Consider the following 15,757-nt stretch of genomic DNA (forward strand, 5'->3'; position numbering starts at 1 on the left):
AACCCTCACCCTAACCCTAACCCTAACCCTCACCCTCACCCTCAACCTAACCCTCAGCTTAACCTATAACCTCAACCTAACCCTAACATTAACGCTAACCCTAAACCTCGCACTAACCCTAAACCTCAACCTAACCCTAACCCTAACACTAACCTTAACTCTCACCATAATCCTCACCATAACCCTCACCCAACCCCTCACCTTAACCCTAACCCTAACCCTCATCCTCACCCTATCCCTCACCCTAAATCTTACCCTCACCCTAACCCTCACACTAATTTTATCCCTAAACCTAAACCTAAGACTCACCCTCACCCTAACCCTAAACCTCAACCATCCCCTCACCCTAACCCTAAACCTACACCGCAGCCTAACTCTCACTGTCACCCTAACCCTCACCCTAACATTAATCTTAACTCTCAACCTAATCCTCACCCTAAAACTAACCCTAACCTTAAACCTCACCTCAACCCTCAACTTAACCCTCACCCTAACCCTAACCCTAACTCTCCCCCTAACCCTAACCCACACCTTAACCCAAACCCTATTCCTCACACTAAACCTCGCCCTCAACTTTACCCTCACCCTAAACCTTATCCTAACCCTCACACTAATCCTAACCCGCACAATAACCCTAGGCATACCCCTCACCCTAACCCTCACCCTAACTCTAACCCTAACCCTCACCCTAAACCTAACCCTAACCCTAATCCTAACGCTAAACCAAACCATAGGCTCACTCTAAACCTAACCCTAACCCTAACCCTCACCCTCAACCTAACACTAATCCTAACGCTTAGCCTAAACCTCACCCTCACCATCACCTTCACCCTCAGCCAATTGCTCAAACTAACCCTAAAACTAACCCTCACCCTAGACCTCACCATAACCCTAACCCTATCCCTAACCCTAACCCTCACACTAACCCTACCCTCACCCACACCCTAACTCTCACCCTCACCCAAACCCTCACTCTCTGCCTAACCCTCACCCTCACCCTAAACATCATCCTAACATTAACCCTCACCTTAACCCTAACCCTAACCCTTACCGTAAACCTCGTCCTAACCATAACCTTAACCCTAACCATAACCCTCACCCTCACCCAAACCCAAACCTCATCCTAACCGTAAAGCTAACCCTAAGCCTAAACCTAACCCAAATCCTCACATTCAATCTCACCATCAGCCTAAAGCTAATCCTAACCCTAACACTAACCTTCACCCTAACCCTTACCCTAACTGTAAAGCTAAACCTAAACCTCATCCTAAACCTAACCATAACCCTAACCCTCAACCTCACCCTAAACCTCACACAAAAACTTCCCTCACACTAACACTTACCCTAAACCTAAACCTTAACTCTAAACCTAAACCTCACCCTAATCCTAAGGCTAAGCCTAACTCTCACCCTCACACTAAACCTCACCCAAACCCTTACCATCACACTAACCCTCACCCGAACCCTAACATTAACCATAGCACTCAACCTAACCCTCACCTTAACACTAAACCTAACCCTAAACCTCACCCTCACCCTAACCCTCACCCAAAACCTTACCCTCACCCTAACCCTAACCCTCACACTAAACATAACCCTCACCCTTACCCTTACCCTAACCCTAACACTCACCCTCACACTAACCCTAAACTTAACCCTAACCATCAACCTAACCCTCACCCTAGCCCTAACCCTAAACCTAACCCTTATCCTCAGCCTAACACTCACTCTCACCCTAAACCTAAACCTAATCCTAACCCTCAAACTAACCCTAACCCTCACACTAACCCTTACCTTACCCATCACCCTAACCCACAACCTAAACCTAACCCTAATCCTAATGCTCATCCTAACCCTAACACTCACCCTCACCCTTACCCTCATCCTAACCCTAACCCTCACCCTCAACCTCAACCTCAACCTAACCCTAACCCTCACCCTAAATGTTACCCTCACACTACCCTAACACTAACACTAACCCGAACCCTCACCCTAACCCTAACACTCACCCAAAACCTAACCCTAACATTAACCCTAACCCTCACCCTAAACCTCACCCTAACGCTAAACCTAAATCTAACCCAAAAACTAACCCTCACCCTATAGCTCACCGTAACCATAATCCTAATCCTAACCCTCACCCTCACCCTAATACTCACCCTAACAATTACCATCACCCTAACCCTCACCCTCATCCTAAACCTAAACCTAAACCTAACCCTCACCCTTACCCTCACACAAACGCTATCCCTAACCCTCACCCTCACCCCAACCCTCACCCTCACCCTAACCCTAACCCTCACCCTCACCCTCACCCTAACCCTAACCCTACCCCTCTCTCTAATCCTCATCCTAGCCCTAACCCTAACCCTAACACTCATTGTAACCCTAAACCTAACCCTAACCCTCACCCTCACCCTAACCCTAACCCTAACCCTCACCCTACCCCTTACCCTCACCCTACCCTAACCCTAACCCTCACCCTAACCCTCACCCTAAAACTAATCCTAACCCTAACTGTAACCATCACCCTACCCCACACCTTAACCCTAACAGTAACCCGAAACCTCACATAACACTCACCCTAACCTAACCTTAACCCTCACCTTAGCCTTCACACTTAACCTAACCCTAACCCTCACCCTAAAGCTAACCCTCATCCACACCCTAAACTTTACCCTCACCCGAACACTCACCCTCACATTAACCCCCATTCTCACCCTAAATATCACCCTTACTCTAACCCTCACCCTCACCCTAACCCTAACCCTCACCCTATCCCTAACATTCACCCTCACCCTCACCCTCACCCTAAGCCTAAACCTAAACCTAAGACTAACCCTAAACCTAACTCTCACCCTCAACCTCACCCTCAGTCTAACAGTAACCCTAACCCTAATCCTCATCGTCACCCTCACCCTCACCCTAACCCTCATCCTCACCCTAGATCTCACCCTAACCCTAAAACTCACCCTCAGCCTAACCCAAAACTTAACCCTTATCCTTACCCTAACTGTAAATCTTACCCTAACCCTAACAGTCACACTAAACCTAACAATCACCCTAACCCAAACCCTAATTCTAACCTTATCCTTCACCCCCACCCTCACCCTTACCCTCAGCCTAACCCTAACCCTAACCCTAATCCTAACACTAAATCTCATCCGCATGCTAGCTCTAACACTAATCCTAAACCTCACACTAAACCTATCCCTCACCCTTACCCTAACACTCAACCTAACCCTAACCCTAACACTAACCCTCAATCTTACCCTAATCCTCAACCTAAACCTTACACTCACCCTCACCCTTACCCTCAAACTAAGCCTAACCCTCAAACTAACCGTAAACCTAACCGTCAACATCACCCTCACACTCAGCCTAACCCTAACCGTAACACTAATCCTAACACTAACTCTCACCATCGCCCTCACCCTAACCCTAACCCTAACACTAAGCCTAACCCTAACCCTAACCCTCACGCTAACCCTAACCCTAACCCTGAGCCTAACCCTTACACTACACTAAGCCTAATGCTACACCTCACGCTATCCATAACCCTAAACCTAACCCTATCCCTCACCCTCATATTCACCCTCACCCTCAGCCTATCCCTACCTCTAAACCTAATCCTAACCCTAAACTTCATCCTCACCCTCAACCTAACCCTAAACAGAACCTTAACCCTAAATCTAACCCTCACCCTTCCCCTCACCGTAACCCTTACCCTAATCCAAATCTTCAACCTAAATCTTATCCTCACTCTAACTCCCACCCAAACCAAAACCTAACCCTAATCCTAACCCTTGTCCTAACCCTCAACCTAACCCTAACCTTAAACATCACCCTAAACCTCACCCTAACCAAACTCTCACCTTCATCCTAACACTCACCCTAACCCTTACCCTCACCCTAACCGTAAACCTAAACCTAACCATCATACTAACCCTAAACCTCACCCTAACCCTAACCTACCATTCACCCTAACCCTCACCCTAACCCTAAACTTAACACTAATACTCACCCTAAACCCTAACCCTAACCATTACCCACACCCTCACACTAACCCTCACCCTAAATCTACTGCTCAGCCTAACCTCACTGTAACCCTATTCCTCACCCTCAAACTCACTCTAAACCTTAACCTAAACCTTACCCTAACCCTCACCCTAAAACTTATCCTCACCCTAACCCTAACCCTCACAATAACCCTAATCCAAAAACTCACCCTAATTTTCACCCTCACCCTTACCCTCAACCTAACCCTCACCCTAACCCTAACCTTAACCCTAACACTCCCCCTAAATCTCACCCTCACCATAACCCTAACCCTAACCCTAAACATCACTGCAACCCTCACCCTAATCCTAACCCTAATCCTAACACTATTCCTCAACCTCACCCTCATCCTAATTGAAACCCCAAACCTAACCCTAAACCTCACCTTCACCCTAACCCTGACTCTAACTCTGATTCTAACCCTAAACCTCACACTAATCCTCACCCTAACCTTCAAGCTAACCCTAACTCTAACCCTAACCCTCAACCTCATCCTAACCCTAACCCTAACCCTCACCCTAACCCTCACCATAAAGTTAACCCTAACCCTAACCCTCACCCACACCTTAACCCTCAACTTGACCCGAACTCTCACCCTAACCCTCACCGTAACCCTCACCCTAAACCTTACCCTCACTCTAACACTCACACTAAACCTAAACGTCGCCCTCAACATCAACCTCACCCTAACCCTAAACCTCACCCTAACACTAAACCTCACACTAACCCTAACACTCACCCTAACCCTAACCCTTAACCTAAACCTCAACCTCACCCTAATCTTCACCCTAACCCTTACCCTCACCCTAACCCTCACCCTAATCCTAACCCTCACCCTAAACCTAGACCTGCTCCTAATTCTCACCCTCACTCTAAACTTCACGCTAACACTTACCCTGACCCTACCCTCACCCTCACCCTCACCTTCACCCTACCCCTTAAACTCACACTAATACTCACACTAACCCTAGCTCTAACCCTAACCCTTACCCTCAACCTAAACCTCACCATAACCCTAACCCTAAACCTAATCCTAATACTAAACATCACCCTAACACTCACCCTCACCCTAACCCTAACCCTCACCCTCATCCTAACACTCACCCTAACCATTACCCTCACCCTAACCTTATCCCTAACCCTAACCATAAACCTAACCCTCAGAATAACCCTAAAGCTCACCCTAAACCTAACCCCAAACCTCACCATACCTCTCATCCTACCCCTAATACTCACACTAACTCTAAACCTAACCCTAACACTCACCCTCACCCTAAGCCTTACCCTCACCCTAACCCTCAACCTAACCCTAATATTCACTCACACCTTAACAATCAACCTCACCCTCACCCTCACCCTAAACCTCACCCTCAACCTAGCCCTCACCATAACCCTAACACTAACCCTAACACTTACCTAACTGAAACCCTCACCCTCACCCTCACCTTCACCCTAACCCTAACCCTAACCCTATCCTAATCCTAACCCTCACCCTGACCCAAACCCTCACCCTAACCATCACTGTCACCTAATCCTCACCCTAAACCTAATCCTAATATTTACCTAACCCAAAACTTCACCCTCACACTCACCCTAAACCACACCCTCAACATAATCAAAACCCTAAACATACCCCTCACCCTAACCCTCACACTAACACGAACCCTAAATCATACCCTCACCCAAACCCTCACCATCACCCTAACCTTAAGACTCACCCACAACTTAAACCCAAAACCTTACCCTCACAGTAACCCTAGCCCTCACCCTAACTCTAACCCTAACCTTAAGCCTAACCCTAAACCTAACACTCACCCTCACACTCTCCCTCACTTTAACACTAATCCTAACCCTCACCCTAACCCTAACACTCACCCTAACACTCACCCTAACCCTCAGACTAACGCTAACCCGAACCTTAACCCTAGCCCTCACCAGCACCCAAACCCTAACCCTAACCCTCACCCTAACCCTCACCGTAACGCTAACACTAACCCTAAACCACACTCACCCTAAACCTCACCCTAACCCTTACCCTCACCCTAACCCTCATACTAACCCTAACCCTTACACTAAGACTAACCCTAAACTTCACCCTACCACTCACCCAAACGCTAATGCTCACCCTAACCCTCATCCTAAACCTAACCCTAACCCTCATCCTCACCCTAACCCTTACCCTCACCCAAACACTCAACCTCACGCTAACCCTCACCCTCACCCAAAACTTCACGCTAACCCTAATCCTCACCCTAACCCTAAACCTAACCCTCACCCTAAACCTAACCCTCCCTCTAAGACTCAAACTCAACCAAATCCTCACCCTAATCATAACACTAACCCTTACCAAACCCAAACCCACACCCTCAAACTAACCCTCACTCTCACCCTAACCTTCACTTTAACCCATACCCTCACCCTAACCCTAAATCTAAGCCTAACCCTAAAGCTCAACCTAACCCTCACCCTAACCCACACCCTCACCCTAACCCTAACCCTCACCCTCATCCTAACCCTCACCCTAACACTTACCCTCACCCTAACCCTAACCTTAAACGTAAACCTAACCCTCACACTAACCTGAAACCTCACCCTAACCATGACCCTAACCCTCACTCTACCCCTCATCCTGACCCTAATACACTAACCCTAACCCTAACCCTAAACCTCATCCTCACCCTAACCCTCACGGTTACGCTAACCCTCACCCTAACCCTAACGCTCACTCACACCCTAACCCTCAACCTCATCATCATCCTCACCCTCAGCCCAACACTCGCCATAACCTTAACACTAACCCTAACCCTTACCTAACGGAAACCCTCATCCTCACCCTCACCCTCACCCTAACCCTAACTCTCAACCTCACCCTAACACTTACCCTCACCCTAACCCTCACGCTAACCCAAACACTGACCCTCACCCTCACTCTCATTGTCACCTTCACCCTAACCCTAACCCTCACCCTCACGCTAACCCTTAACTTCACCCTAACCCGAACCATCACATTAACCCTCACCTCACGGTAACCCTCACCATCACCAAAAAGATCACCCTAAACCTAACCCTAACTCTCACCCTAAAGCTCACAATAATGTAGTGACCGTCTACTCGACCAGCGAGGAAGAACGACCACCACACCAGGAGTCTTCTCAGATCACGCTTTATTGGAGAGCCTTTTAGTTGTAGGAGAGCTTGGGCGCGAGAGAGCGTGCACCCGTAATACAGCCGCTTATATAGGGAATTCGAACACGGGTCTTTTCTATTGTTGGTCGCCTGCCTTTTACCGTCACCAGGTGTCATGGGATTGGCTGGGGACACTACCTTGCTCGCGCACGCGCACAGCCCAGGCGTCCCGCCAAGCACCGTCTGGAGTGGTAATCCTCAAAACTGCAAGGGAGTGGGCGGAGTCTCGCCTCGGCTCCCTACACAATAACCCTAACACTAACCCTAACACTCACCCTCACCCTAAACCTCACCCTCACCCTAACCCTCACACTAACCCTTACCCTTACCCTAACAATAACCCTACACCTCAATAACCCTAATGTTAACACTAACCCTCACCCTATCCCTAACCTAACCCTCATCCTCACCGAACCCTTAACCTTACCCAAACCGTCACACTCATGCTAACCCTCACCCTCACCCAAAACATCACACTAACCCTAACCCTCACCCTAACCCTAACCCTAACACTCATCCTAACCCTAACTCTCCTTCGAACTCTCAAACACAACCTTATCCTCACCCTAAACATAACACTAACCCTTACCTAAGCCAAACCCTCACCCTCGACCTAACACTCACACTCAACATAGCCTTTGACCTAACCCTAACCCTAACCCTAAACCTCACCCTCACCCTCACCCTACCTTCACTTTAACCCTTAACCTCACCCTATCCCTCACACTAACACTAACTCTAACCCTAACCCTAAACCTCAACCTAACCCTCATTCTAAACCTAACACTAAACCTAACCCTAAACCTAAACATTACCCTAACCCACACCCTCAAACTAACCCTAACCCTCAACCTCATCCTAACTCTCACCCTAACCCTTACCCTCAACCTCACCCTAACCCTAACCCTAAGCCTATCCCTCAAACTAACCCTAAACCTCACCCTAACCCTAACCCTAACCCTCAAACTACCCCTCATCCTAACCCTAATACTCAACCTAACCATAACCCTAAACCTAACCCTCACCCTAACCCTCATGGTTACCCTAACACTCACCCTAACCTTAATGCTCACCCACCCCCTAACCCTCAACCTCACCCTGATCCTCACCCTAATACTCACCCTCAACCTAGTCCTCAACATAACCGTAACACTAACCCTAACCCTTACCTAATCGAAACCCTCACCCTCACCCTCACCCTCACCTTAACCGTAACCCTCACCCTCATCCTCACTCTCACGGTCACCCTCACCCTAACCCTAACCCTCACCGTCACCCTAACCCTTCCCTTTGCCATAACCCGAACCCTCACACGAAACTTCACCTCCCAGTAACACTCACCCTCACCCAAAACATCACCCTAACCCTAACCCTCACCCTCACCCTAACCCTAACCTTCACCCTAAACCTAACCCTCCCTCTAACCCTCAAACTCACCCTAATCCTCAACATAACCATAACCACAACCCTTACCTAAGCGAAACCCTCACCCTCACCCTAACCCTAACCCTAACCCAAACCCTGACACTAACCCTAACACTCATCCAAACCCTAACCCTTACACTAACCCTAAACTTAACCTTAACCCTTACCCTAACCCTACCCTCAGCTTACCCTCACCATAAGCATAACTGTAAACCTCACCATCACCCTAACACTCAGCCTAAAACTTAGCCTAAGCCTAACCCTCAACCTCACCCTAACCCTAACCCTAACCCTCACCCTAAACCTCACACTCACCCTAACTCGAACCCTCACCGTAACCCTAACCTTAACCCTAACCCTAACCCTCACACTAAACCTAACCCTCACCCTAAACTTTACCATCACCCTAATCCTCAGCCTAACCCTACCACTAACCCTTACTCTAACCCTCACCCTCACCCTCATTCTAACCCTAAACCTAACCATAATCCAAACCTAACCCTCACCCTCACCTTCACCCTAATTCTAACCCTAACCCAACCCTAACTCTCACCCTAATCCTATCCCTAAACTTAAACTTTACCTCACCCTCACCCTCACTCGAATTCTAACACTAACCCTAAAACCTAAACCTCACCCTAACACTAAAACTCACCCTAAACTTCACCCTAACCCTCACTCTCACCCTAACCCTTACCCTAAACCTCTCCCTCATCCTAACCCTCACCCTAAACCTTACCCTCACCGTAACCCTAACCTTTACCTTACCATAACCCTCACACTAACCCTAAAACGAACCCTCTCCCTAAACCTAACCCTAACCCTCACCGTAAATCTAACCCTCAGCTCACCCTCACCCTCACCCTAAGCCTAACACCATAACACTAAACCTAACCCTAACCCTCAACTTAACCCTAACCCTAACCCAAACACTCAACCTCATCATAACCCTCACCTTAACCCCAAAACTCAAACCTCACCCTCACACTCACCATCACCGTAACCCTCACCCTAAACCTAACCCTCACCCACAGCCTAACCCTCACCTTCACCTGAACACTCACCCTCACATTAAACGAAACCCTAACCCTAAACATCACCCTACCTCTACCCTCACCCTAACCTTAACTCTAAACCTCACCCTAACCCTAACCCTCACCCTCACCCTCACCCTAAGCCTAAACTTTAACCTAACAGTAACCCTAAACCTAACTCTCACCCTTACCCTCACCCTAACGTTAACCCTAACCCTAACCCTAAAACTCACCATCACGATTACCCTAAACCTATCCCTAACCCTAACCCTCACCCTAACCCTCACCCTCACCCTAACCCTATCCCTCAACTTCACCCTCACCCTAACCCTAACCATAACCCTAAACTTAACAATCACCCTAACACTAACCCTCGCCATATCCCTAACCCTTACCCTGACCCTAACCAAAACACTAACACAAACACAAACCTAACCATCAACCTAAACCTCACCCTAACCATAACCCTAACCCTAAACCTTACCCTACGCCTCACCCTTACCCTTGCCGTCACCCTAACCCTTACCCTCACAATATCCCTCACCCTAACCCTTATCCTAACCCTAACCCTGACCCTAACTCTAACCATAACCCTCACACTAATCCTAACACTAACCCTAAATTACACCCTAATCCTCACCCTCACCCTAATCCAAACCCTAACCCTAAACCTCACCCTCACCCGAACCCCCACACTCACCCTAACCCTAAACATCAGCCTAAACCAAACCCTCATCCTAAACCTAACCGTAACCCTCACCATAAACTTAACCCTCACCCTCGCCCGCAACCTAATCCTATCCCTCACACTAACCCTATCCCTAACCCTAACACTAACACTAACCCTCACACTCAACATAACCCTAACCCTCAAGCCAAACCTAACCCTAACCCTCAACCTCACCCTAACCCTCAAAGTCAACCAAACTCTCATCGTAAACCTAAACCTAAACCACACCCTAACCGAAACCCTCACCCGAACACACCCTCACACTAACCCACAACCTCACCCTAAATCTAACCCTCACACTGACCCTCACCCTCACCCTACCCCTATCCCTCACCCTCACCCTCACCCGAACACTAACACTTATTCTAACCCTAACCCTCACCCTAAGCCTCACCCTAACTCTAACCCTAACCCTCACCCTCAACCTAACCCTCACCCTAACGCAAACCGTAACTTTCACCTTAATCCTCACCCTTACCCTAACCCTAACCCTCACCCTCACCCTAACCCTAACCCTAACACTTACACTAACCCTAACGCTCAACCTAAGCCTAACCCTAACCCTAACCCTAATTTTCACCCTCACCCTATTCCTAACCCGAACCTTCAACCTCACCCTCACCCTCAGCCAAACAGTAACTGAAACTCTAACCCTCACCCTCAACCTCACCCTCACCCTAACCCTAACCCTAATAATAACCCCAAACCTCACCCTATCTCTAACCCTAACACAAACCTAACCCTCCACTAAGCCTAACACTAACCCTAAATCTTTCCCTAACCCTCACCCTCGCCAGAAACCTAACCCTAACCCTAACCCTCACCCTCACCCTCACCCTAACCCTCACCCTATCCCTAACATTAACCCTAACCATCATGCTCACTATAAACCTCACCCTAACCCTTATACTCACTCTAACCCTGACCCTAACCCTAACCTTAACCCTGGCACTCATCCTAACCCTAACCATAACCATAACACTAAATTTCATCTTAACCCTCACCCTAACCCTAAGGCAATACCTCACCCTAACCTTAACCCTAATGCTAACCCTCACCCTCACCCTAACCCTCACCATCACCCTAAACCTCACCCTAACCCTAACACTCAACCACACCCTAAAACTCACCCTCCCCCGAACCCTCCCCCGAAACCTAACACTAAAGTTCACCCTAAACCAAACCCTCAAACTAACCTTAATACTAACCCTCACACTAAATCTAACCCTCAGCCTCACCCTCACCATCATCGTAAGCCTAACCCAAACCTTAACCCTAACCGTAACCCTTACCCTAATCCTAACCATAACCGTAACACTCACACTAGCCCTAACCCTCACCCTAACCCTAACGCTCAACCTCACCCTAACCCTCGCCGTCACACTCACCCTCACCCTCAGCTTAAGCCTAAACCTAAGCCTAACACTAACCCTAAACCTAAATCTCACACTCACTCTCACCCTTACACTAACCCTAACCCTAACGCTAACTCCCACCCTCACAATCAACCTAAACCTAACCCTAACCCTAACCCTCACCCTCAACTTCACCCTCACCCTAACACTATCCCTCAACCTCACCCTCAAGCTAACCTAAACCTAACCCTCACCCTCACCCTAACGCTAACCATCACCCACACCCTAACCCTTACCCTCACCCTAACACTCACCCTCACACTAACCCACACCCTCACCCTAAACATAACCCTAACTCAAAACGTCACCCTCACCCTCACCCTTACCCTAAGCCTAAAACTAAACTTACTACTAACTCTAAACCTAACTCTCACCCTCACTATCACCCAAAGGTTAATCCTAATCCTAACCCTAACCCTCACCCTCTTCCTCATCCTAACCCTAACCCTAATCCTCACCCTATCCGTCAGCCTCACCCTAACTATAATCCTCATCCTCACCCTCACCCTAACCCTAAACCTAACACTAAACCTAAACCTAACCCTCAATCTATGCCTAACCCCAACCCTGAACCTAAAGCTGATCATCACGGTAACCCTAAATCTAACCCTCTCCCTCACCCTCACCCTCACCCTAACACTTACCCTAACGCTAAACCTCACCTGCACCCTCACCCTCACCCTAACCCTCAACCTCACCCTAAACCTCACCTTCACTCTCACACTCACCCTAACCCTAATCCTAAACTTCACACCATCCCTAACCCTAATCCTTATCCTAAGCCAAACCCTAAAGATAACCCTAACTCTAACCCTCACACTAACCCTAAACCTCAACCACACCATAACCGTAACACTCACACAAACACTCACTCTCACAATAACCCATACCCTCACCCTAAACATCACCCTAACCCTAACACTCACCCTAACCATAACCCTAACCCTCATCTTAATTCTAACCCTATCCCTCACCCTCACCCTCAACCTAACCGTAAACCTAACCCTAACCCTCACCCTAAGCCTAACCCTATCCCTCACCCTAATCCTCACCCTAAACCTAACCCTAACTTTCAACTTAATCCTCACCCTTAACCTAACCCTAAACTTCACCCAAACCGTCACCCTCACGCTAACACTCACCCTCACCCAAAACATCACGCTAATCCTAACCCTCACCCTAAGCCTAACTCTAACCCTCACCCTAACCCTAACTCTCAAACTCAACCTAATCCTCACCCTAAACATAACAGTAACACTTACCTAACCCAAACCCAAACCCTCAACCTAACCATCACAGTCAACATAGCCCTCAACCTTACCCTAACCCTAAGCCTAAACCTAACCCTAACATTAACCCTCACCCTCACCCTCACCCTAACTTTCACGTTAACCTTTACCCTCACCCTAAACTTCACACTAACCCTAACTCTAACCCTAACCCTAAACCTAAACCTAACCCTCATTCTAAACCTAACCCTAACCCTATCGCTCACCTGAAACCTCACCCTAACCCACACCATCACCCTAACCCTAACCCTCACCCTCATCCTAACCCTCACCCTAACCCTTACCCCCACCCTAACCCAAAACATCACGCTAATCCTAACCCTCACCCTAAGCCTAACTCTAACCCTCACCCTAACCCTAACTCTCAAACTCAACCTAATCCTCACCCTAAACATAACAGTAACACTTACCTAACCCAAACCCAAACCCTCAACCTAACCATCACAGTCAACATAGCCCTCAACCTTACCCTAACCCTAAGCCTAAACCTAACCCTAACATTAACCCTCACCCTCACCCTCACCCTAACTTTCACGTTAACCTTTACCCTCACCCTAAACTTCACACTAACCCTAACTCTAACCCTAACCCTAACCCTAACCCTAACCCTAACCCTAAACCTAAACCTAACCCTCATTCTAAACCTAACCCTAACCCTATCGCTCACCTGAAACCTCACCCTAACCCACACCATCACCCTAACCCTAACCCTCACCCTCATCCTAACCCTCACCCTAACCCTTACCCCCACCCTAACCCAAAACATCACGCTAATCCTAACCCTCACCCTAAGCCTAACTCTAACCCTCACCCTAACCCTAACTCTCAAACTCAACCTAATCCTCACCCTAAACATAACAGTAACACTTACCTAACCCAAACCCAAACCCTCAACCTAACTATCACAGTCAACATAGCCCTCAACCTTACCCTAACCCTAAGCCTAAACCTAACCCTAACATTAACCCTCACCCTCACCCTCACCCTAACTTTCACGTTAACCTTTACCCTCACCCTAAACTTCACACTAACCCTAACTCTAACCCTAACCCTAACCCTAACCCTAACCCTAACCCTAAACCTAAACCTAACCCTCATTCTAAACCTAACCCTAACCCTATCGCTCACCTGAAACCTCACCCTAACCCACACCATCACCCTAACCCTAACCCTCACCCTCATCCTAACCCTCACCCTAACCCTTACCCCCACCCTAACCCTAACCCTCACCCTAACCCTCACCTCACGGTAACACTCACCCTCACCCAAAACAACACCCTAAACCTCACCCTCACCCTAACCCTAACCCTAACCCTAACCCTACCCCTAAACCTCCCTCTAACCCTCAAACTCACCCTAATGCTCAACATAACCATAACCATAACCCTTACCTAAGCGAAACCCTCACCCTCACCCTAACCAATACCCTCATCCTAACTCTAAATTTAACCCTAACACTCACCCTAACCCTAACACTAAATCTCACCGTCACCCAAACCCTAACCCTTACCCTAAACCTTATCCTCACTCTAACCTAAGTCTGAGCCTAACCCTAACCCTAACACTCACCCAAAACCTAGGCCTAACCATAAACCTAATCCTGACCCTAAACCAAACACTAACCCTAACCTTCACCCTACACCTCACCATAAACCTAACCCTAACCCTAACACTCACCCTAACCCTAACCCTATCCCTAAACCTAACCCTAACCCTCACCCTCACTCTAACGCTAACCCTCACCCTCACCTACACCCTCACCCTAACCCTAACCCTATCCCTCACCCTACCCTCACCTTAACCCTAACCATAACTCTAAACCTCACCCTCACCCTAACACTCACCCTAACACTTAGACTAAACCTAACCCTCAACCTCACCCTAACCTTAACCGTAACCCTCACCCTAATCCTATCCCTAACCCTAAACTTTACCCTAAACCTCATTGTCACACGAAACCTAACCCTAAACCTCACCCTCACCCTAAACCTCAGCCTAACCCTTATCCTCACCCTAACCCTGACTCTAACCCTCACCCTAACCTTCACACTAATCCTAACCTAACCCTAATTCTAACCCTAAATTTCACCCTTACCCTCACCCTAACCCTAACCAAACCTAAACCAAACCCTCACCCTAACTCTAACCCTGACCCTAACCCTCACGCTCAAACTAACCCTCACCATCACCCTAACCCTCACCCTAACCCTAGCCCTCAACCACACCATAAAACTCACCCTCACCCGAACCCGAACCCTCACCCGAAACATCACCCGAAACCGAATGCTCTCCCTAACAATAACCCTAACCCTCACCGTAAATCTAACCCAAACCTCACCCTCACCGTCAACCTAAGCCTAACACTCACGGTAAACCTAACCGTAACCCTCACCCTAACCCTAAACCTAACCTTAACCCTAACCCTCGCCCTCACCCTCAGCTTAACACTAACCCTAACACTAAACCTCACCCTCAGCCTCACCATAACCCTAACCCTAACCCTCACCCTCACCCTCACCCTAACCCTAACTCTAACCCTACGCCTCAGCCTAACCCTCACCCTAACCCTAACCCTCACCCTCAACCTGACCCTACTCCTTATCCTAACCCTTAGCCTAA

Source organism: Dipodomys merriami, unplaced genomic scaffold, assembly GCF_024711535.1.
Source record: "Dipodomys merriami isolate MVZ:Mamm:240054 unplaced genomic scaffold, mDipMer1.0.p SCAF_83, whole genome shotgun sequence".
Classification (NCBI taxonomy): Eukaryota; Metazoa; Chordata; class Mammalia; order Rodentia; family Heteromyidae; genus Dipodomys; species Dipodomys merriami.